The sequence below is a fragment of the Agelaius tricolor genome, unplaced genomic scaffold (assembly GCF_023055355.1).
Source record: "Agelaius tricolor isolate 1412-34295 unplaced genomic scaffold, bAgeTri1.0.p SCAF_9, whole genome shotgun sequence".
NCBI classification, from domain to species: domain Eukaryota; kingdom Metazoa; phylum Chordata; class Aves; order Passeriformes; family Icteridae; genus Agelaius; species Agelaius tricolor.
This window is the reverse complement of record NW_027269269.1, coordinates 29,987,858-30,002,776: the sequence shown is the minus strand read 5'-3', so window position 1 is coordinate 30,002,776 and position 14,919 is coordinate 29,987,858. Positions and strand designations below refer to the sequence as shown.

At 36.6% G+C, this 14,919-nt stretch overlaps 1 long non-coding RNA gene across 4 annotated transcripts in view; it reads right to left on the bottom strand.

Moving 5' to 3' along the window:
- LOC139592977 (uncharacterized) overlaps positions 1-14,919 on the bottom strand; it is a 124,353-nt gene that overhangs the window by 2,321 nt on the left and 107,113 nt on the right. For 3 of the 4 annotated variants that reach the window (XR_011680156.1, XR_011680157.1, XR_011680155.1), the window contains one exon: positions 8,678-11,692. This is a non-coding gene — a long non-coding RNA (uncharacterized lncRNA). Of the gene's footprint in view, positions 1-7,514; positions 7,667-8,677; positions 11,759-14,919 lie in introns of those variants that run through there. The other variant, XR_011680158.1, reaches the window with a different exon arrangement.

Genomic DNA, 14,919 nt, shown 5'->3' with positions numbered 1-14,919 from the left:
CCTTTGTTGCAGCTTTGCTTTCTAAACCTGAAAATATAAAAAAGCCAGACTCCTGAAAAGCCACATGTAGAAAAAGGCAAAGCCCACACACATGTAAAATTTTGACAGTTTCAGTACAACATAATGGGCTGTAGAACGAAAACAAATATATTAGTTACTTTTCCATCTGATAAAAGCCCTTAAAATTTTATATGCACAATTTAAATTTCAAGAATACAGGGAAAAGCCCTTTCCACTATTGCCACAGGTCCCTGTAGGTGAGAAAGTTCCCCACTGGACACCAGGAGTGCCAAGAATTGTATCTTTCTAAGGTTGAAAATTTATTTTATACCGATTATTTTAATGAAACTAAAAAAAACCAAACCCTTCAACAAAAATTTCAGTAGCAGAAGGAGCACACTTACAAGAAGTTCTAGTGAGTATGTTTTACCAACATTTTTGTTCTGCCTTGTTTCTTGCTAAGTATAACTTGACAAAAGATACTTTGACAAGGCAGAACTTCAAAATGTTATGCTTCAAAATCTCCAAATTACAAAACTGCCTTAAATTATATTTCTATCTTATTCTGAATTTTAACTTTAATCATATTCTTTGCTTATATTTTATAGTTTCCTTTCACAACAGTGATAACTAGAATATTGTTTCCTTTGCAAGTTCTACTAAAAAATTAAGAAATTTGAATCATTTCTGGAGAGGACAAATTTAAAAAGGCAACTTGATGGGATGCTTGTGAAAAACTTCAGAACTACATACTTTTAATCTTTTTTTTTAAGCACTGAAACTTCTTGGACTTTTGACCAAAAAAATCCAACAAACAAATCAAACCCAAAAAATGCTTAGGGAAAGAATGCAAACAACAAGGAAGAGCCAAAAAAAATCTTCACATCAAATATTTCATAGAAACAGTACTGAGTAATTCTTCTCTGGATCCAAAGACCTAGTTATAGTCTTCTATTAAAGTGGTTTCTGACAAAACCTTTCCATTTATACAAGCCATTCTCCTCCTTGAATGAGAACACCCCTTTTGTATGTTAAACAGCTGCACAAATTTGGTTCAAACTAAAGGGAAAGGTCAGATCTAAAATTCCTGCAAGCAGCAAAACTGGACAGTCATATCTCCAAAGCGTTAGTGTTGTCCAACTCTGCCAGCTAATGACAGACCATGTGATGAGAATATATCCTGTCTCTAGGAAGTGACTCACCAAAACATCACCATATGTTTGTGTTCTCCCTCTAGAAGTGCTCAAAGCAATTTGGAGAGAGACTAAATCTGCTGCAATAGAGCAGGATGTCACAGAGTGTGCTGTGCATTTGTTTCTGTCTGGTTTATTTTTTTCAAATTAGGTTTAGTGTATGTGAGTCATCATAGATGTTTCCTTCTTTTTATCTTCCTTAGGAAAAAAAGATAGCTTTTAACTATTTGAGTCTCTAAATTGGCAGGATCACTTAGAACTTTTAAAAGCCATTATAGACAAGTGTTATTAGGGCAAAATGTTTCCTCACTCTCCCAGATGACTATGGCACACAATTAATCATTTTTTCAATCCTACCAGTGTGAAGGAAATAATAAATTCCCTAAATTTCTGATGAAGCACTTTTTTTAGAGATGTGTTTAAGAGAATCAAAATAACAGTGCATGCTTCTCTAGCGATGTTATTATTCTTTGGTTGGATAGTTGTGCTTATTTATAATTTTGACTTTTGCACATGCTCCACTATAGTAAATAATTTTGAACATAACAAGGTTCAATGGATTATTTTTATTGTAATAGAAAAATGTCTCATTGGAGCATTTTACTGTGCTTATATGATACTATTTTCTAATGAAATCAGATAAACCCTACTTACATTCTGTACAATGTAGTTAAAATAATTTACAGCTGCAGATGAGAAATTAATTAGCCCCAAAGTTTAAATTCTCTTTTGTTTCTGAAAGCAATTAACTTCCTTCCTGAGGTGTATATTCTTATATCAAGAGAGGGAGTTATATTGTACTGCATACAGCATTAAATCAGAGAATTACTGTGTATCAAGTGATCAAAGCATTCATAAATGGATAACTGTACCACCATTACCTGTGTAATTAGAGCTCATCAAAATTATGACTTTCCTGCTCTATTATTTGCAATATAATAAGTAAATCCTAAAACTAGATGCTAAGGTAGCAAATTTACAAATATATATTCCTAAAACCCCCTCTTGATTTTCAACCCTTACTACAGTAACTTAGCAGCATATAATTGTTGAAACAAGTGCAAGACTGTCCAAAGGGGTTGATAGGATTGATGCCCCTTCACCGTACAGCAGGATTAATCAGACACACTCCTGGTGGTGGGCTGCTCTATTGAGCAGATGTTTCACCCCCTACAGAAGGTTCTGCTATAAAACACAGTGCTATAATCTCTGTTCAGATACTGGGAAGAAAATTAACTTTTAGCTTCTGCAGATTTACAAACGGCCTCTATCTGCCACTTATTTCAAACTTGTCTTCTTGGAAGCCAGCTCAACCCCATTTTTTCGGAGGTACCTTTAAACTAAATGGGAATGCTTGTCTGGCAAGCAGCTGAAACACTCTGAGATACTTGTTAAAAGAAAGCAGCACAGGGAGGTGGCATTAGCCCCTTTTATTACTGCAAGTCGGCTTTGGGAAGGAAACCCCATCTTAGAGACCAGGATGTTGAGCAGACCTAGCCCCTGCTTGAGGCAGAAATCCATGCTGGGGGCTTTCTGTGCCCCACCCCTTGATGATGCCTGCCCCTACCAGACAGGATGCCTATTGTGGTTCACTGAAGTGTCCTTGAAATCCAGATAGGTTTTGAAGTCTGTAACTCATGATTTTGATCCTGTTTTTATTAATTTCCTAAATTCCACATCCATTTCAGACATTTTCATCTTTTGTCTTTCTCTTGTGAGTTCAGCTGTTCAGTTCAGAAGTGAGGCATGGTCCTTTGGAAACTCAACTTTGCAATTAACCATTTGAGGGCATGTAGAATTATGTCATAGCATAACATTTGATTGAAAAGAAACACAGGCCTGCAATAGATAGCTTGTAGAATACAAGATAGAACAATAGATAGAACAAGACGATTAGTCTTTTTTTGTTACAATAAAGGATGCTTTCATGTTGGTCAGGAACACTTCTGTTCATATTGATACAGATCTCTTTTTTTTCTCCTGACTTTAATGAAAGGAGAATGAGGCATTTCAGATTTTATTACCACAGTCACTGCTGAAACGTGTATTAAATTAGAGATGTGCCAGTGCTGGGATTCTAACAATAATTCAGACAGCTATGGAACACGACAGACATGTCAGTCTCTTCTCTCTGCTTAACATCTGCTTCAAATAAATCCAAAGCAGATACTAGCTTGCCAAGTCCACACTAAATCCTATGAACTTAAAATAAATACCTTCCTAAACCACCTTTTATTAATGATAGATATCTATAAATGTGGATATATTCATAAGAGACTAAGTTTCTCAGACCAAACCCTGCTCACCATAAAATAATTGTTATGTACAATATTACAGTGCCTTGATTCCTGAGCTACTTAAAAAAATAATTATTTATTAATTTAAAGTGGAGGATAATAAATAAAAAAAACATAGCTGAGAAACTTGTATTTTCCTGTTAAGGTAGCAGCAAAGCTGGAATGTCTTTGGGTGTATATGACAACATATGCACCCCTCACCCACCTTTCCTAAACCTAATTTTGATTTTTGGGAGCAGGACATCACAATGTCTCACTAACCCCTCCTGACCAAAAGTAGGATAAAACAAATCACAATATGTCTCTAGAAATGAAACTGGAGAAGGGGAAAGAAAATTTCACCTTGTAGCATCAGGAAGATGGTATTTAAGTTTATTTGATTTACTCTTATTAACCAAATTTTATAATAACAAATATAACCAAATATATATTAACTGTGTCCCTTGCCTATTCTTTATGATGCATTTTTCACACAACATTTTCTTTGATTCCTTTTCATGAGAATTAAACTCATGTGAGTAGTGTAAATGACCAAAGCATTTGCATCAGAAATTCAACTATTTGAAAGTACAACACCAAAACACCCTTGCATCCTACAGTAAAGGAAAAAGGAGCACTGTTGACAAACAGGAAAGCAGAAGAGGTTATGGAAACTGAGGATATTATAGACTCCTCCAAGCCACTGGGCAAACAGTCACAGTGACAGTAAATGACACATGGCAGCAAATTTTCCTGGTGGCAGCAGGAGCTCAGACAGTTCCCAAAAAATACTGGTCACTGAGCCAGCAAAACCCTGTTCAGAGCAGCACCAAGCTAAACATTCCCATCACACACAAAAAAGTCATGCCTCTAGCCCAGCAGCTACTGGGGGAGACATGGAGAGAGGCCAGGCTACATTTGGGAATGTAGTGGGGCAGCTGTCAGAAGAGATCCTGCTGCAGCTGTACTGGGGCTAATGGAAAGTGCTTCTTTGCCCCAACACACTGGTTAGGATTTGCTTTAGAATTTTCCTGTTGGCAAACAGCAGGGGTAATTAGGTTTACCATGGGCTAGTAAATAGCAACCACCCTCAAAAATACACAGCCTTTTTAAAACCAAGTCTGTGCAGGGAGGAAGCTCCCTTGACTTGCACTGCCATTTGAGTTCAGACATTTCTCCTGCCCACATAATTTACTACACATTTCCACTTTAAATGTCTCATATGAATGTACACTTTTACACAGTTATAATAATTTTTAATCATCTGAGATTGATTTAGTCCCACTTTTTAATATGTTCTTTATATTCTACCTCCTTGTATAGGTTGGTGGCAAATTGCTGCAGTTAGAAAATATGTTACCATAAATTTTGAGGCAGGGCAAAGAAGAGTTAGCAGATATTCAATGGGATTATAAATACTCACTTTTTTACCTGCTTTGAATATCTCAAAAGGGTAGAACTAGTCATTTTGGCCAAGGGAAAGTTTATGACAACTGGGAGATCTGTAAGCACTTCAGTATGCTTTGCTCAGTTCTGCCCTGATGCCCAAGTAATGTCCAGGCTCAAGTGTTTTACTGACTCAACTAACTCTCTTTAATGAGCAAGGGTCTCTCTTTAATGAGCAAGATGGTGAGATGTTAGAGATGCCCCAAGAGGGAGCAGAAGGTGCAGGAGTCCCCCAGTGCAGAGCCATCACCCCGGGGTCCATTGGCTGAGCTGTACCAAGCAGTCCAAATGTAGTGACATGTTGAACTGGCTGTGTTGCTTCTCCTTCTTGCCCTGTACAAGGCAAAGATACACCCAGTGCTGCCCACTGGCCTGAGTTACTCCAATGATTTTAGTTCTCCTGAAGGCTGAGCTGTGTGATCCTCCAAGTATTTGGTATTTGTTCAGTGGAAATATTCAACCCTTATATTCTTTTTTAAGTGAAAAATCAGGGGAGGGGAAGATTTTATTTTTAATAACATTCTGTCAAACCGAAACACATATGGGAACACAACAGCTTTCCGGAACAAAGTTTTCTTTAGAAAACTGTTCATGCCCCAAAGGCCTGAACATAGATAAGAAGACCCTGATGATTACATCAGGGTAGCTGCCTGGGAGGAGGTAAGCCCAGTGTCTAATAGCAATTCAGCCCCCATATCGTAGGCGAGTAACCCAGCACTAAACTGTTAAGTCTTCTGGTATAGCTTCCATCTCCCAGCAGAAACCTTTAAAATACCCTGGTTTCTTATCTACCTGGACTGGGAAAGCTTTCTGAGAACATCAGTGCTCCCACTCACCTTGTGTCAAAATGCCCAGAGATCATTAAGAAGCCATAGGAGGAGCCACTGGTCATCAAATTTGTTGGGTTTTTGTTTGAGTTTGTTGTGGGGTTCTTTTTGTTTGTTTGTTTGGGGTTTTTTTGTGGTTGGTTTTTTTTGTTGGTTTTTTTTTTTTGTTTTGTTTTGTTTTTTTTAATTCTCACAGGACTATATTGAAAGAACATGACTGCACTTTATAGTCTAGAGACTTTTAAAGGACTGAAGCAACAGCACAAGAAGAGACAGTAGAACACTGAGGGGCAAAGAAAGTCCTTCTATCTCTGCTGTTAAAATCCCATGTCTAAACAAAGCAGGAAAAATGTAGGAGTAGCTTGGGAAAAAGAGCCAATATAATTCAAACATTTTGCACTTTCTCAGATTGGTGAGCCCTACTTAGTTAACACTTCCACAGGGTGTTAACCAGCTCCAAAGATAATTGTTCTTACCTTCTGAAATGAGAAGTGTTGCAGGGCAAATTTCTTTCACCTCCTGCCATATATCTCCATAGCTTGCTAATTCAGGGTGGAAGCAATGATATAGCACATTACCAGTTCTTGTTGGGGCCATAGATTCATCCTCATTAGGAGATAACAGGGACAGGATTTCCAGCCTGGTCTTTTGAGAAACACCTACTAAAGGAACTATTGAAGTTTTCATGCTAAAGGTGGTACAAGACAGCTTTCCAATAATGATTAGAATCAAGAGGTAAAAAGAGGTAAATATTTATATTAACAGTTTATAACACAAAACCAGAGTGCCTCCTCTCCTTTTCTCAAGTTCTTATCTCCTCAAATAGGGACTCTTGAAAAAAAAAATCAAATAAAGGTAGAAAGCAAGTGTAACTAAAACCACAGAAAAGTGATGAGGTATTTGAAAAAAAAATGTTGCAATGGATAAATAACAGTTTATAGGGATATTCAAATATTCATATTCTTCTAGTGCTATTGTTTCTAGAAAACTCCTCTGTGAAAGGAAAAGCTCCCCACAAAAGCGAGAAACCATTTCTCCTGAAACAGAACTGATTAGCAGAAACAGGTAGCAATGCTTATGCATTTCAGCTAATGGAATATGTTTTAATTATCCAAACTCACACACAAACTAAATGCTCCAAATTATAGATAATTTAGCAAGCTCATGAGAAGGCAGCCAGCTGAATTTCAGCTTTTTCTTTCCAAAACATAGGATGCAATATTATAGAACTATCTGTAAATGCTCTTGGGTTTCATACAGAAAGGATCAGGAATCATTAAGGGATATTTTAAACACACTAATACAATCTTTGGGTATTCTATAGAAAGATATTTTACAGAGGTTCTTAGATTAGCAGTAGGATGCAGAAAATTGCCATCATACCAGGATCCTTAATTTGAACACAAACTCTTCACCTCTTTCTGGGTTTAATTATATTTATTTCCTCCACAACAGCACGGGTGAAAACTTCAAATAGTATATTCTCATCACGATATAAGATATCCACTCTTTCTGATGATGCAGATTTGTGTATGTAATGTGTTTGTACATATATATACATGAATAGATGTGTATATACATACAGACAAATGTACAACTGCGTCTCTGTGTGTGTAAATATGTGTTTGTGCTTTTCTCTTCTATTTAGATGAAGTGCAAACTGAAGAAGTTGATAAGTCAAAGCACTGCACAATCACATACAGTTTTCTTGCTGCTGCTAGAACAACACAGCCACAGCTGGAGCCTGTTTCTGCTTGGGAACCACCACTTACAGGCCTGTGGGATGCATGACTGAGGCCTGATAACTCACATCCACGCTGCCAGTCAGGGCTCCAGACCCATCTGCTCACCCTCTGCCTTTTGGCCTGCTGGGCAGTGGCAGGTGTTATGCAAAGGCTGCTGGTTTGCTCATCTCTGAAGGAAACTACAAAAAAATCACATTAATATGAGAGATTTTATCAATCTGGTTTCTTCAGTGATCACAATGTCGTTTTTTTTTCCTACCTCAAAAGAGATAATTTAACTCCCCAAGCAGTGTAGAGTTAGTAACATTTAAAGGCATCATCCAAAAAAGTATTAGGTATTTCTAAAATTTTTTGGACAGTATACCACTATCACCCTCCTCCCAAACTGTAATTGGAAGACAATATTCTATGTCAACCTTAATTGGCAAGTTCCTGTAAACAGCTTATGGCTGACACAAAACCCAAAAATAAAACAATGTCTTCACAGTGAGTATCACCATAGTTCAGTGACTTTAATTTGGCATAGCTTGGGTGGATTGTGCTCTAATTCAGGTTATGCTTGGACCTAATCCATGAAGAACATGGTACATGGCAATTCTGAAATTTACAATGTTAGGCTCACTGTGAAATGAGCTGTGGACTAGCACTGTACAGCCTTGCTGCTTCTTACTGGGACTAAACCCACAGTTTTTTTGCTTTAATTTGCTCTGTAATGTCCAATCTGATCCTCCATGTTAACTCTAGCATATTTTGAGCATTATGTCTATTTGTCTGACACTTTCTTTTGTTGCCTGGACCACATCTGGGTCTGTGAGGGAATGCTTTGCACTATGAGATAGAGGTTTAGGGTCTAGAGTCAAGCCATAACAATACTGTCATAGAGCTCTTTATTTTCTGTTTTATTATTTTTATTTTTTTAAGTATTTTTGAGTGAATTTTACACTTGGTTGGCAAAAGGGTAAAGGGAAATGACAGCTGCCAGACTGAAATATTTGCTACTGTGTCATGATGATAAGCAGTGCAGTTGGTTGTTCCACCACAACTCTAGTCAGCCCTGGAGACTGACTTTATCAGGATCCAAAATGGAAAACCTTAAGATGTGTAGTAGCCACAAGATGAATTTTGACAAATGTTTATATAAAGTACTCAGTCTGAAAAGATGAGCCACTCATTCCAGCACCCAGCAGCTGAGACAATACAGCACATACTTTATTTCATATTTATTGAGGAATGGAGGTCCCCTTGCAATGCTCATACAGACACCATCTTAATTTCCTGAGTTTTCTGCCTCAGTAATGGTTCCTGTTCCAAAGAGACTGACATCAATTATCCAAATGCCCATCCCACTTCTGCTCAACAGTCTTGTGCTGCAGATGGTGCAAATGACCTGGCATATGCAAAATCCAGTATGTGACTCTGAAAGACTACCAAGGCAGAGCACAGACCAAATATAAGATACAGTGGCAGAGCTCTCTGGAGGTTCTTTGCCCATTTACAGCATGCCTGACCTCAGACAGCTAACAGCTTTCCACTTCTACAGGAGCTGTGCATGCAAGTCTTTGTACCTCATGCCTTGAATAACTTGGAAAGTCCAGACAGACTGCCTGAAAATAGGATTCCAGATGAAGTATCAGGCACATGGCCTGAAAAAAATGTTAACTTGACGTAGCTCTCCTTTTCTCAAAGTGCTTTGGAACAATTTCTTGAGCAGAAGAAGTACAGAAATTGCTATCAAGGTAACATTACAATTACTATTTCATTTTAACTTGTCAGCAGCTTACTCCTTCAAATATTTAGAACTTTTGAGTAAACTCAACTAACAGTTTTCTGTGAGACACTGTGACTAAAAATCACAGTGCTTGGCACACCAAAGCCCAATGCAATTTCCCTGATACTGATCACCTTCAGAAAACACAGGAGTTAAATTAAAAGGGTGAAATATTCCTGAGAGCCTCCAAGTTGCCCACGTCCCTTTGCAAGGCTCAGCACTGCAAATTCTATTTTCCTTTGGGTATTCACTTATTTTCCCAAACACAGAGTTGAAGTGTGCTGAACAGCTCATAAAATATATTACAAACCAGATTAATCCAAAGAGGAGAGGAGTCCTCCAATTGCATCCTTCTCCTTTTTGATAAATCTTCATCAGCACCAGCTTCATAGAGAGAAATTGTGGGACCTGTACTGTGGGCATGTTCTTCAGTGGTGAAGTCTCAGTCACTCTTGGCTAAACTTCCTGATAGTTAGGAATAGTCAGTACAGAGCAGGTACTGATAGCACAATAGAAAGGGAAAAATACAGCACCTACAGAGACTTCAGAGCTACTGTCATCAATAGTCATTGTTAAGGCTCAGGAAAAACTCAGAACAATGAGAGAAAAATGTATGTTATTGTTCCCAGCACTACTTTTTACTTATATGTAATGCTGGAAGCTCACTTCAAAGTATTTCTGTAGGCACCAAAATAAACGTCCACAATATGTTTGTGAAAAGTTTCAAACTATAAAATATAAACATACCTTAAAAACAATATTCCCTCTACCATGAAAGATTCTAAAGAGTACCTATATTTCTTCCTTTTTTTTTTTTTTTTTTTTTTTTTTTTTTTGAGGCACACAAAGTAGGATTTTGCTGTCTGGAAATGAATTTTTCAGGATTAGTGAACATGTACTGGTTGCAATGTTTTTATTGACTTAAAATAGCAGTAAGAACCCTTTCTCTTTAGTTAAATTTGAAATAATAAGTTTTTAGTAATTCTGACAGTGATTCCATTTTGCTTTCTGTTCTGCTGCATTAAGCCTTCACACTCATCAGAGTTCTTTGGGCTGAGTTCCTGGTTATATTTCAGTGTTATATTCCTGATTACCATGCTTTAAGCAAAAGCAATAGGATGTCCAACTTAAAAAAATGTATATTTGAAGAGAGAGACAACAACAGGACAGCCACCGTATGGGCAACATAATGCATTTAACAGTTACAGTACTTATCATAAATGATATTGTTGACTGATAATAAATAGACTATGCTTTAATTGATGGAACAAATAAAACCACTCTTCTGTCAAATTAAACTCTGGCAAAGAAGTCCATCAGCCCTTTCAAAATACAGCTTAGGAAGATTAAGGTTCATATTCCAGATGGTCCAAAAATAAGCACTAAAAGCTTCCAGCTATGCTTGAATTAAGAAGCCACTATATACATCTACAAATATGACACACTATGAATTAAGCACACAATGTTGGGGAAATGAAAAAACAAGGATATGAAAACAAAATTGGTAATGTTCCTCTGACTTTAGATATCTAATTTCAACACTCAAATTATAAGGGTAATTTCCCATGGCATCTTTTATTATCAGGAAAGCAGGAATTAGTCCCACCACTTTCTGTTTTCTGGAGGAGTCTGTTCTGTACTCTCTTCAGAATCCCATCTGGTCTGGCAGCTTCATCTAACACTTAAATGTGAACAGCAGAAATGATCCCGTAAGACTTACAAGAGCCATCACTAACAATGACTGTTTCAGATCATTAAATGTTACTGGTGGCTATTAAGGACCTTTATACAAATAGGTTTGTTATGGCATCCCATAACTCTGCTTTGCATTGCTTGAGAAGGGGACACTGAATCCCAAGGAATTTTTTTTCTTCTTTTTCCTCAAATAATTGAAAATATCAGATGAAGGTAACATGATTATTAAAGGAATTTTCAGAGGCAAGGGGATGGAGACCAGAAGAGTATATCACAAGCAGTTTTACAAGTTTTCCATTCCAATTCATGAACCAAAGCTGTTCATTTTTGACACTATTAGCTGAGTTGTCACAGATCTACCATTCAGATTTACAAGAAGAGAGAGAAATTAGGTGTTTGTATTTTATAAAACTACAGAGAGAGAAAAAGCAAGACTAACAATTTAGCATTCCCTACTATTGAAACTACAGAATATACCCAGCAGAATAGAAAGATAAGTACACAAATGAAATAGGACACGCATTTCTACAGTTGTGGTATGAAGCAGTCACCAGGGCTAAAGATTGATGCCTAAATAGCAGATACAAACTTTACCCTGAGCTATATCCCTGATACATTTTTCTGCAAGCCCACACCTGATGGTAGTCCACGTGATAGTTCAAAAGCCAGGTATCAGAGATCTGATTCCATCTGGACCAAGGCTTCTTTATTTGCACAGACCATTAGCAAGTCTTCCCAAGGCCTGTGTGAAACAATGGCAGCTGGTGAGGAAATACACACTTTCAAACTTAAACAACACAAGTTCTCCCTAGAAGGAAATAAAATGAGGAACATGCAATCAGAAAATTATCAAAAGGGAGGCATAGTACATTTTGTACATTTTGAATAGTAATGTGAGAAGTATTTAAAAGGAATACTTTCATATTTTGAAAAAAGCTTGGGTAAAGAACTGTCATGGAAGAAATATTTCAAACAGCCATATTCAGGGGAGAGGGAAAAAGAAAGAGTAATAATCCACTGAGGAACACAAGAGGAAATGACAGTTGTCTTAAAAATGAAGTCCCTTCCAAAACATGTCAAGGAAAAGACAACTAGGGAAGATATTAGTTGCAAACAACTCCTAGGAGGGAGCCAGGGAGTCACAAAGATTCATCTTTCTACAGGAAGAAGACAAAAAACAAGCTGAGAAACTCAAGCATAATAAACTGCTAAATTAGAAAAGTATTTATTAATGTGTCTGGTCTGAATGAAAAAAAGCATGAAATAGCAAGTGAAGTGAAGACAATGCACCAAACCACAGACATTTCTGACTATGTAAAGCCTGCAACATAACATTCATTTCTTATCATGAAGTCCAGAATAACTTAGCAAGAATATGAAAAGTTTACCACAAAGTCTGATAGATGTTTTAGGGTACAGAACAAATACAAACAGGATTTGATCTGGTCACATTGTCATACTTTTGGTTCAGGCTTCCTGAGGAGTCAAACCAGCATGTTTTAACAACTTGGAATAATTAAACACTTCCAATTTGGAGATCATGCTGTAGATTAAGGTGACACAAATATTGACGTGAGCTGGGAGACAGAGTTAAGTGACCAGAGACCTCAGGGCTGGCACAGATGTGACAGTGGAATCAGCTCGTCATGATTTCTGTTTTGTACAAGTGTGATCAACACAGCATAGAGCAGTTTGGGAGAAATTTTTAATGAATCACATTCTTTTCTCCTTAACAAAAACTAAAAGAATGTTTCCCTGTTTATGAACATCCTGCTAAACAACTCATGCTGCCAAGCTACTCCCTTTAGCACTATAAGACCTTCAGACTGAGGAATAATATGAGCATAATGGACAAAGCTGAAACCATCCCCTTTTAAAGGTAAGAGATTTTTTATTTTTGCTATAGTCTTATATAGCATTCAGAATGTAGAGACTGAAAAACAAAATGGTTCCAAAAAGTTGCTCAAATTAACAGATGATTTTTCCACTGCTTCCTTGTGCAAAGTATACAGGGAAAATAAGCCTTCCACCACACTGCTAAGCAAGGTGCTACATACCATGGTTCTGTTTTTAGAGCTTTGAACATTACATTCAATGGACAGCCAATAGATAACCAGCAGTCAAATGGACTGTGTTCTGTTTTGAAAAGCTTTTATACTATCATCAGAAGAAAATAATATTTTAAGGAAGGCAACCACAAAGACACTCATAAAATTATAAATAGATGAGAACACCATGCAAAAGAAGGTTTAAAGACCCCAAATTAGTTATCTGGAGAACAAGAGAAATAGGTATGTTTCCTTCGTGAGGCATTAGAGAATTTTCCTGCAACAGCCACTATTGCTTTTTTCACATTCAGAAGTGCAAAAATGTCACCATGAAAAGAACAGCAGTGGAATTTAAATTTAAAGAGAATGAGAACATTGCTTCCAGCTATTCACACTCATAATCTGTGAAATTTATGGCCTGAGAAGACAGCATTGAAATTAGCCATTCCTTCTTTAAATTGAGCTGAGAGTTCTAGGGCCTATGTAAAAACTTTATGCTTTTTTGGTATTAAAATACAGGCAATCAGGAACCATAGTTGAAGACATCACAAGAGCAAAGATTGTAAGACTTTTTTCTTCCTTGATTTATAAGGATTGGTCCTTCACAAAACCAACACTGAGCACAAGTGGAAGATTTTTGTCTTTTTTCTGCAAACGTCTTTTTTTTTTGCCCTACTGTGATATTTTATTCTTATATTATATTATTACATTATATATATTATATTACTATATTATATTAATATATTAATATATAATATTAATACATTAATGCATTAATATATAATATTAATACATTAATATTATATTATATTATATTATATTATATTATATTATATTATATTATATTATATTTTGTTATTTACAACAACAATAAACCCAGGCCAAAAAAGAGAAAAAAGCTCCACAAGCTCAGTAGACATTAAAAGAAAAAGTATTAAGCTTTGCATGTCACAACTGAAATGCACATGGTTCCACGACCTAGCAAAATCAAGCTGGGAAGGAGAATGATCATTTTTATATGGCACTGAAAAATTGCATTTGCTAAATTAGCCAAGGCTGTTGAATCCAGATAGTTATGAAAGAAGAAATTAATTCATTCTGATGACAAAAAGATGAAGCATTTTGCTAGCTCTATACAGTCTATTATTGCTAAATTTTGACTGAATTCTCAGTTGCAATGTAAAAATATAAGCAAAACCCTGTTGCTCTCACAGGTATCAATTAAAATTTCAGAACTCAGAACTTTCTCCTTAGTTTCAAACATAATTTGTATGTACATAATGAGTATAAGTAGTACTTCAAATGGATTTTTCCTAAATATGTAGTGGAAGAGGGGAAATATGTGACTTGAACAGGTTTTAATGAAAAAAACTTAAAGATGAAACCATAGCTCTACTCTCACGTCAGTCAGAATGCAAGAGTTTAGCAAGAGTTTAATTGAAGTTACCAAGTCCTGGAAGAGAAAAAGTATAAATAAAGAAAGAACACAGAAAGAAAAGGGATGAGCTGAAACTTTACTAGGAGCTTTCAAGTAAGACTGTGACAGCATTGTGACAAAATAAAAAATCTGTGAGAAAAAAACAAAGACAGCTCAGCAAAATTGTGGGTCATTCCATCTCAAGATGCCATGGAGTTTTACTCTTCCACATCTGACTGGAAGATGTTTGGCCAGTACAGACTCACTGAGAGAAAACACCAGAACAGTAAACATAAAATCTCCACACAAAAATGATAGTCCCAGCTTGTTACTGTATATATTAATAAGAAATAATTGCTGTATCCTCCATGTGGTTTATGTGTGGTTTGTCTTGGCACAACAGAAAATGCCTTCACAGGAGTGACCCCAGGAGCTGAGTGTTAAAGAAAATGGAGTAGGAAGCTGTGCTATAGTTAAGAAATTAAATTAGTTTTTGTCGTCAAC